Source organism: Gavialis gangeticus, unplaced genomic scaffold (genome assembly GCF_001723915.1).
Source record: "Gavialis gangeticus isolate Ggan-Ray unplaced genomic scaffold, GavGan_comp1, whole genome shotgun sequence".
NCBI classification, from domain to species: Eukaryota; Metazoa; Chordata; order Crocodylia; family Gavialidae; genus Gavialis; species Gavialis gangeticus.
In genome coordinates, this window is record NW_017729030.1 from 7,815,402 (window position 1) to 7,825,844 (window position 10,443).

The following is a 10,443-nucleotide window of genomic DNA, read 5'->3' on the forward strand; positions in this document are numbered from 1 at the left end:
CTCCTTCCAGCCACTCATTTACAAATGTTCTCTAGTTTGTTGCTATTTCTCTGGTAGTGGCACACAGTTTGGCAGCATGCACAGGGATATAACATGCTGCTTTATATAATGCATTGCCTTTGAGGTTCAAAACTGCATTAGGTATTTTTTTGCCACCATATTACTTTAAGCACCTGCAAAAAGCTTCCATGGATACTGAGTCACCCTGTGTAGGGGTTGTGGAGTTATTCTGGCTAGGCTCATCACATATTAACCCCAACCCAATGAGTGTTAAGTACCTAAATACTTAAGCCATGATTTAAGTATCACATAATTTTTACTAAACAAATATAACCAAAGAACTGAAAAATGCATTCTGTCAGAGTTGTATGAAATGAAAGAAGCTTAAATTCTTTTGATTCCCTTAGGGAAGAAAACTAACATTTAGTATTATACACAATGGAGTATGTGATGAAAAGGAGGCTAAAGTAAAACCCAGCAATTTTGTTTCTGTTGTATCCCTAAAATCAGTCTCAAAAGCAAAATGCTAGAGAGGATTATACTTCTCCATGAAAATATTAGTAACAGTGCAAGGAAATGACTTATAAACATTCTTTGGGAAATTCAAATCCCCTTAGTCAGCTGCTCTGACCTAAAAATTATTCATGTTAAAATATCTTTGAAATAATTTTGAATAATGAAAATAAATCTATAAAACTGTCAAATTATGAACAATTCATGAACAGAAAAAGTACTAAGTATGTCAAATTTAATATGCCAAGTTTATTAATACAATGGTCCTCTCAAAGTATCTGGAGTGGAAACTACAGGGTGTTACAGTTCAGAGCAGTCTCTAGTAAAAATGAGTTCAGTCTGTACTTTAAAACAATAGCAGTAGGCATACAAATGAGAATTGCACATAATTACAAGTCCAGGCCCCTGTGCTTATCTTAGACTGCTGTTCACTCTACTGTACCTTATTCCAGCAGCACAAAACAAGTGGAAAGCCAGCTTATACAGCAATTATGGGATGCCTCCAAAGTACAAGAATTTGCAGATAGTGCAGATAATGCAGAGCTTGCAAAGGAGAACTATGCGCATGAACAGACTGACCCAGCAGAGGGAATGTAACAGAATCAGGGGAGGCAAACCAGCCACAAAGATGTTTCATGTATGATGCAGAACACATCTTTGTGAGTGGTGTGTATGTGCTTTAAATGAAAGGTATAGCATGCCCTTTCCCCATAATCAGCTGATTATCGTATCAGGACTGGGCAGCCCAGGATCTCAAGCTGGGTTGGGGCTGCCTGGAGATCTGCAAGTGCTGGGCAGAAGGAACCGACTGGCTCCCCCACTCAGCAAGTTTAAAACCATGCACCAGTATCCCCATCACTTCTCTTCCAAAACTAAACTTTCAGCAAAAATTGTTAATGCTTTGTAATTTATTTTATCCACTTTTTAAAATCAATCTATTGAGTGAGAGGCAAGGGTTTTCGTGGGTGATATCTTTATTAACATTTACCATGTTTCAGTTTAAAATAACCCTGGTTTTTGGAAGTTACACATTTTCACAATGCTTTTAAAAATTACATTGGTAAAATTTTGACTAAAATATTGAAACAAATTTTCATTAAAATACCATTAAAATCAGTGAAAATTGTAAAATGGGTCCCTTTCAAATCCCAGGAAATGGAACGTGTTGACATTCTTGTAAAATATTTTTCTGGTTGTTTGAGCACTGTATTCAGACTATTACATGCTCTGACAAAATCTTTGTTAACTTTGAACAATGATTTTTAAGTGAGTGATCTCATTGATTGTAGTATCTGAACACCTGCAGTCAAGACAGTAAATAATTCTTAATTTCTAATATTCCTTAATAGTGTTAAGGTTCCACAGTATACCCAACAGAAATGTTGAGTCTTGGGTCTTGATTCTCCACACCCTTATACTAGCTTTACACTAAGGACATTGTTGTACCTTATGCTGTGAGCCACACAAATGTTGATCAGTGTTGTGCTAGCTTAGAGTTTGGAGCAGTGTCACACCCTTAGTCTAGAAACCTTTGCTGACTGTCCACCACCTTCACAGCTGTGACTTACCACTAGATGCCTGGTGAGCCAGGACAGGCATCTATCCCTGCTTGCCAGAGTCCACCTCGGTCTAGGGGCTCTTTGGGACTGGCCACAATTTTCTCCCACTCCCACGGGTTTGGATTGGGGGAGTAGGGTCTGAGACAGGGTCCAGCAGTGGCCACCTACTCAGACAGGCTCAGAGGTGATGGGAAAAGGTGCCCAGGGCCACCATTCCTTGCCAGAGGGCTAGAAGCTGGGGGAAATAGCAGCTGGGGATGTGAGAGCCCAATCCAGCCCCCAGCCTTGCTTCCTCCCCCATTCCCTGTTGGTCTATGCTGTGTCCACACAGAATCAGGGGTGAGAGAAGGGCCACTACAGCCTGGGATACTGGAGGACTTCAACATGAGTGGCACATCTATGGGGAGTGGCCACATATTCATGGAACAGGAGCTGAGTTGTGAGGATTAGATATAATCCTGCCTTGGAGTGGCATAATTTTGAGCCACATAAGTGCTTTAAGACACTTTAAGGTGTTAATGTGCAGACAATCTGGGAAGAGCTCCAGGAGTCACCCAAAATTAATGTGTAACAAGGCTCTAATCCACTAAAGTCAGTGAGAGTGAACCCAGTATAACAGAGTGGAAAAACAAGCACATTAGCCTCTTCTGAGGTGCTAATAAAATCTTAAAACTGAGAGCAAATTGCCAGTATAAAATATATAAGGGAAAATTTCAAAATCTTGACCCAACCCAAACTCCTCTCTACTATTTGTTTCAAGGACTGATGAAGTACTTGGGCAGTCAGTGAAGTGTGCATGGTGTGTACACGGAGGCAAAAATTTCTCTGAAGACTGGAAGTTTAATTGCAGTGCAAATAGATGCAGTTTTCCTTTTGTTTGAACTTTATAATCTATATCGAGCTTTATCTCATTTCCTTCCACTATTTAACAATATCATTTAATTAAATGCATTTAATTAAGATATTTATTGAACTAAAGAATATTTAAGGTAAAGTACATGTCAGTACTGCTGAAGAGTCATCATATAATTACAGCCTTATTCTGCATTTTTTACCTTCACCTCACTTAAGCCACAACTTTTGCTGAAATGAGAGTGTTTTGCCTGACTCAAAACATGAGTCCTGAATGCAGCCAAACATTTGCAAGCAACTTAATTGCTCCCCTAACCAAAGCGTGCTCTGCCATCTAGTGGCAAAGATGTCACAATGTTATTTAAATGGTAAAACTGCATGAAACCCTTTGTACATGTTATTGTATTTATTTAAAAAAAAACAATTATGGGGAGGTGGCAAGATACCAACAGTGACAGTTACAGTATACACACTTAGGAGGTGCTTTGATTTCTGTAAGTCCTTTAAATCCCCCTATAAAAAGTCCTTCTATAAAATCCAGGAAACCTTTGACTTCTATAATAAATAGAACTGGTGGCAGCAGCTTCAGCTGAACATTCTTGGAGAAGGGATTGTGCACAATCAGTTTAAAGGCAAAGACCTGACACATTTGTTTAGCTGGGTTTATGATGCCAGGGGGAAGGTGACTAAACAGCGATGAAGGACTTTAAGTACCTGCTAAAGTTGGTGAGAGGAATCATTTGACAAAGGGACTGGAGGTTATAAAAGACAGTCTCTCTCTCCAGGTACTTCAAAATGAGAGGAAGGAGACCCAGAAGCAGAAAGGTGGCTACAGGATATAAAGCAGACTCCATATTCTTCAATAGCAGGAGTAAGTGGGAGAGGAGAGATCTGGACTTCTAAAAGAACTCTGACAAATGCCAAAACAATGACATTGACCAATGAGAAAATGAAGGCAAGGAAATGTGTACAGATGTGTTATTGTTTTTTTCCTGGATCTGTACTTTTCTTGCACTAGTAAAGAGTGATTGGTTTGGAAACCTTTATTAAATGTGTTTGATGTGCTTCAGCTATTATGGGATCCCAAAGAAAAGAATAATGCAGGCTGCCCATAAGGTGGGTGCTCTGGAAAAGCAGGCTGGAGCACCTTGGAGGGTCAGAATTGGTCCCATGAGCCTAGGGCAGTTGAACTGTGAGATCCCATTTCCATTAACAAAGAACCTATATAGGGTGGGCAAAATACGGCCCGGGGGCCAGATTCGGCCCACGAGGCCATTTTATCTGGCCCGCAGGACCCCTAAAAAAATTTGGAAAATTAGTATTTCTCTGCCCTTGGTTCCTGTCATTACTGACCCAGGGGAAGCACAGCGGGCTCCAACAACAAAGGGCCCACCCGGCCCCGCCTTCCAGCTGGAAGCCCCAGCCACGGTTTCTGGGCTGGGAGCACGTGGCTGCCCCGGCACGGGAAGTTCAGGTAGCCCACGCAGGGCTGTCCAGAGTGGGCACAGGCAGCCCCAGGTAGGCTGCGAGCAGCTGCAGCATGGGGCTCTGGGCATGGAGTGGGCGAGGAGCCGCTTTTCTCCGTGCAGGGAAGGAGACCAGGGAAAAGCTGAGCACGGGGGGAAGTGGCCCCTCCCCACCCATGGCCGGTGCCCCACGCTGCAGCTGCTTGCAGCCCGCATGGGGCTGTCCGAAGCGGGCACAGGCAGCCCCATGTGGGCTGCAAGCAGCTGCAGCATGGGGCACCGGCCATGGGTGGGGAGGGCTGCTTCCCTGTGAAGGACCACCCCCCCACTTACCTGAGCTTTCTGCACCAGGGCAGCCACGTGCTCCCAGCCCAGCAAGCCTACCTGGAGCTGCCTGTGCCTGCTCTGGACAGCCCTGCGCAGGCTGCGAGTGCCTGCAACGCTAGCGCCGGCCATGGGGCAGGCAAGGGGCCACTTTTCCCCATGGTCAGCACCAGCTTCTTCCCTGCCAGTGAGCAGGGGGTCAGGGCTGTGCACTGTCCCCCGCCTGTACTGCAGGGCTGGGGTCACTGGGTGTGAGCAGCGGGGTGCCAGTGGGAGCAGAGGGCCCGCACTGGTGTCCCGGAGGCAGTGCCAGTGGGGCCCAGAGCAGGGTGGCAGGAGCATGGGGTCCCAGCCAGCAGGGGCTCTATGGAGCTGGGCCAGCTGCCCCCACCACCCTGCTGGTGCAGCCCAGCCCAGCTCCACAGACCCTTGCCAGCCTGTGCCCCACTTTGGGCCTCACTGGTGCTGGCCCTGGGACATTGGTTCCAAGACATTGGGACACTGGTCCCAAGATGGTGACCAGGGGGTGGGGCACCTGTCAAGGGGTGGGGCACCTTCAAGGGGCGGGGCTACCCATGCAGCCCTCGACAGCCTGCCAAAACTGGGTAAGCGGCCCTCCACTCAAAATAATTGCCTGCCCCTGACCTATATTCTCCAAGTGTGCCAGAGGGGGTATGGCAGGAGGTATGGCAAGCAACAGACTGCAGACTACCCAGAACTTCAAATGTTCACAGAGCTCATGTAGTGAGCCAGAACAGCAACCTGGTGAGGATCTAAGTGGAAGGGAGAAGGGCTATTAAGTCTGTGACAGAGTGTACCAGAGCAAATAGTCTATTATGACCAGTTAAAAGCCAGCTCTTGTGAGATGCAGAATGCCCTCACTCCCGCCAACAGCAGCAGAAGTTGAAGGTGATTAGCACCTAGTAAAATCAGGCCTTTGCTTTCCAATTTCCATTTGTTATTGGTGTAAGTCATTCTACCCGCTTTTCTTTATGGTGGCAGTTTTACAGTAATGCAAATCCACTAAAAAAACACTGGAAGTGAACTGGCCTAATCCAGAGTGGAAGTGTAGCCTGTTTATTTTTTTATGCAATAATCCCAGTTTTTGCCTGTAGAAATATCAGACTGTACTTCTCTGTACAACTGTACTTTGCAAATGAAAAAAAAGGCAGCTGGATAGTCCATTGTTTTTCTGTCTTTTCAAACCTTTGGTTATTTGACATGGCATCACTGGCAATGCAATACAGCTGCATGCAGTGGCAGGTAATGTGGAAAAATGTGCTTTAAAAGAACATTCCTTTAAAATAAAAATTCATCTACCATATACTTGTTATCTGCACAAGGGGAACAAAAGGAAGTTATTCTTACCGGCTCTCAATTGCGGCATGAAACTCCTGCTGACTAATGATTTCTTTCTCCAGCTTGTCAGTTTTTCTGAGAAATACATAAAAATGGATCAGACTTGATGATGGTCATAAAACATGTCCTGCTGCATATTACAAGGTATTCCTTGGTTAGTAAAAGAGCACAACTAGAATGCAATTTTTTCCCCATGGCTTCATGGCTGAAAAAGTTGACACGTGCATTCTAAAGATTTTTCTCTATGTTAGCCTTTTGGCTTCAATATTCCCACCTTTCTTGTGTGGATAACAGCAAATCCCAACCATTCTCCTATGGCCACAGGATCTGTTTGTAACTGCAACCAAATCCACAGGTGATCAAGAGCCATGCTTGGCACCTGAAAGAGCAAAGGGGCATAAGCCACTCCTGGGACTCTGGGTACAAGTTTTAGCAGCCTGAGAGCAGCAATGCTAAGGACTGTCAGAACACGGAACACCCTAGCCAAAGGCCATCACAGCTGGTGATGCCCCCAGTGGTTCCCCAACAAGGGGCATCCCCTACTGGCTGTTTATGCCAGCTTTCTGTCACCTTTAACTCTGCAGGAGAAGCACAAAATTGAAAAAGGGAGAGGGAAGTTCTGGCCATTATGGGGCGCATATTGTTTGTCTGGTTTAATAGGGACCAAAAGCATCCAAAATGTGGCAGAATCAGGGTTTACAGAGCAACTTGCAGTAAAAAAAATAGGCAGGAAAGTCCTTCCAGGGCCCCAAAATGCTAACTATGCAATTGTTAAATAAAGCAATATTGGTTATTTGCAGACAGGCAGATTCACTTTTCTGACAGCCAGGTCAACAATAATGCTCCCCTTTTAATAAGAGGGAGCTAAAGGAGGAGTCCTCTGCTATATTAAAAGATGCAGGTTACATTCAGGGAGTCTCATTTGTGCTTCAGTGCTACAAAGAGACCAGCCAGGGCAGAACTTTGTGCACACAGAGAGTCCTGTGACATCAGATAGGACTGTCTGATGGGGTCTGTGAAGTTCCACTGCTTGGAAAGAGCACTGCCTGAAACTTCACCTCTGGAGAAGACACACTTTCTTTCATTCTGAATGTGTATGCCTGATTGATGTGAATTCTGTTTTAGTACCATTAATAACTCCAACTTACGCTGCTTATAAGCATAACAGAAAGAAAAACAAAAAAGCCAAAAGTGCCTGGACACTTACTGGAATGTGGTCAGGAGTGAAAGGAAATCAGACTGAAATAAATTTGCCAGTTTGACTTCAATTTCAGTCATAGTGGAGGCTGAGCTGATACTCTCTTCCCAATGAAATCTACAAAGGAGAACATTTTAAAATCATGAGTTAAACCAAATATTATTCACCCCTGTTCTACTTTACCAGCACCTCCAGGTTCTTATGCTGCAGATAGATGTAGGTCAACATTTTTTTAGTGGAATAGCTTTCTGACAGAAGCAAAACATTTCCAAAGTGACCAGCAGTCCAGCTCCGTGGTCTGCCTAAGGAACTGGATGACTAACTTGCCTGGATGTGAGACTGATATCAAAGGATTCCAGAGCTGAGAAACAAACTCTACTTCAGATGGGAAGGGAGGTTAGAGTGGTCATATCAAGCTGTAGGAAAAAAACAAGTGGGGCTTTTACAACCCAAGGTAAGCTTGCTGGTTTGGCTCCCAGGGAAAGAAAACAAAGATATTCTTGCTTATAAAGAGCATTTGCTCTAGAAAGCATCAAGAGAAAACAAAGTGTATAGCTACACAATGCAGTGCAATGCTATGTAGGTACCAGTGCCAGCTGTACACAGCACAGGATGCATCTACATGAGATGTTTGCTGTAGTTGCCTAATTAGCCCAGCAGTATATGTCTCGGTGTCTACATGTGCGGCCCTATTAGGCCACAGAAAACTAATAAACTCTGAAGCAGATTAGTACTTGTAAACACAAATACTATCCTGCTGCAGAGTTTTTTTTTTGTATACAGCAGCAAATGTGTAGACACTGATAGGGCTGGCGAGGGCATGAGGGTGCTTCAGTGCAGGGGCTGCCTACCAGCTAGCCCCACACTGGAGTACCCTCATGCCCCAGCCAGCCCCTCTACAGCACTTTGAGCCAGATTGGAGGAGCACCAGACTGGCAGGCTGACTTCAAGAGCCACTGTAATTAAACTGCCTCAGTGTCTCATGGATCAGTGTCCTCACACTTTAAAATGGCAGCAGGGGTGCTTCAACTAAAGCTTGTTGAACAACAAGCTTGTTCAACAAGCTTTAGTTCAAGCACCCCCACCACCATTTTTGAAGTGCAAGGATGCTGATAGACAAAAAGAGGGAGGCTGCTGAAGCATCGTAATTGCCACACTCCAGCAGACTCAATCAAGTCTGTTCCAACACATTGTAATTACAGTGCATTGGAGCAGCCTCCGTGCTCATGTATAGGCACCTATACTTCCTGCCAATAGGGCTATGTTGTGCTAGGACTGAGGGACCAGACCATGACCCCAACCTAGCAAAAACACATCACCCTGAGACAAGGGCTAAATTTCTACCCCCACCCAGTGTTCCAGCACAGGACACTTCAAATGTCTGCCCTGCATCTCAGAACATGACAGTGCATCTCTGAGCATTTACACCAACTTCAGATGAATCTGAAGCAAGAAGCAAAAAGCCCAGGTGCTTGTAACCAAAAAATGAATAGTTCTATGAAAACATGATCAAAACAATAATAAAATCTGGTAGCTCCTTCCACTGGGCCTCCCAACACAACCTCTCTTAGCATGTAAGATCTGTAGGGCACTGTTTCTCAACCTGTGGGTCATTATGACCCAAAAGTGGGTCGCAAGAATATATGAAAGGTTCACAAACAAACTTTAAAAATGAATTATCCTTTAAAGGAGTAAAACATGGGAAACTGTGGCTTTTCCCTTGCAGGCTGGCAGAGTTCCTGCCTGTGAGGGGCTGCTTGGGGGTCTCCGTGCCCCACATACAGCCCCCCGCCTCACACACTGGGGTGCTGAGGCCTTGGGCCAGGGGGTTGGGACTGAGGGGCACTAGGTCGGCACTGGACATTAATATTTACAAATGGGTTCTGGTACAAAAAATGTTGAAAACCACTGATCTAGAGCACAGCCTACCATGCACAGCACTGAGGTGACAAACAACAAGACTGATAGTACTGGCCACCTTATGTTATTGCAAATGGTAGCAAATAGAAACTTATTAAAGGGAAACAGACATAGAAAGACATTAAAAGGAAAATAGCACTAAGAGTTCCTGAAAGATCTTCACCATTTCAAATGAATTAGCACTGCATTAACAGAGTGGATGAAATTGTGTATTTACTTATATATTGCTACTCTTCTAGTCACACTTTATTAATGTTCATTCAAATTTTGTGGTTGACTTTAAAGCTTTTGTGATACTGAACTCTAACAGCAGAGGGCAGAGCCACTTTGTAAGGCTGCTCAGATTGGCAAGAAAGCCTTTCCAAAGACTTGCAGTGTGCATAGTTTTAGTGTTTATCTAAAGGGTTATTCCAGGTTACTTGTACTGCTTGCAGATCTGACACTCGGAGGCCCTGTCCCGTGATAGGTGTCTCCAGAGTTCCAAGCTGTGCAGACTGCGGAAGGCATGGATCTGGAACTGCTCCCAGCTGATCTATTCAGGGGAAAAGTCATTCTGCTTCAGAAGGCCAATGCTAAAATAAACCTGTGCTTGCTGAATTGCTGCTCCAGGAAAGTCAGCCCCTGGAAATGTGTCTCTCTCCCCCAAGTTATCGTGGCCCTTGATGCTATCGTGGTCTGTCTTCTCCCACCTCCATGCAAACTGGAATCCATGCAACACTAGGTTTAAAATAACCCCTAGCTCTGAGTGTCAACCACCCTTGGGCCAGGGGCTAATTCCTAAAACAAACAGCTGCACAAAGGAGACCTTTTCCTCTGATTGGAAGAGTCATTTCTTTTGGAGAGGGGTAACCTGTCCTAATTCTGATGGCCACTTCTTATAGGGTAGGTTCAAGTATGCTGGTGCCTTGTTGGCTTCTCAGAGGTCAGGAACAATGCTCTGACAGAAGTACAGCCTTTCAGCCTTTTAACCCTTCCCAGGCTGACATAATCAGCAAAGGGGAAAGCCTCCACTGCACAAAGTACCCCATAAAAATTAGGTGAGGTGTCCACAGATTCATAGGGGAGGAAGCATAAGGGAGCCAGAGAGGCTGCTTCTACTTGATAAGGAGGTGGGAGATATGGGTAGAAGAAGAGGTTGCACTTTTCTGGGTGAGTGCTTTAGTATAACAGAAAGTAGCGTAACAGGGCATAACATAACAGAGAGGGCTTTAGTGTAACAGCCAGTTACTAGGAAGGGAGATTGTAGCCAAGA

At 44.8% G+C, this 10,443-nt stretch overlaps 1 protein-coding gene across 4 annotated transcripts in view; it reads right to left on the bottom strand.

The window, feature by feature from the left end:
* The window catches only part of LOC109301038 (EF-hand calcium-binding domain-containing protein 6-like), a 111,346-nt gene that overhangs the window by 78,543 nt on the left and 22,360 nt on the right, over positions 1-10,443 (bottom strand). For 3 of the 4 annotated variants that reach the window (XR_002098412.1, XR_002098411.1, XR_002098413.1), the window contains exons 2-3: positions 7,281-7,388; positions 6,083-6,148 (exon numbers count right to left, since the gene is read on the bottom strand). The gene's annotated coding sequence lies outside the window, so the exon portion shown is untranslated. Of the gene's footprint in view, positions 1-6,082; positions 6,149-7,280; positions 7,389-10,443 lie in introns of those variants that run through there. The other variant, XM_019521913.1, reaches the window with a different exon arrangement.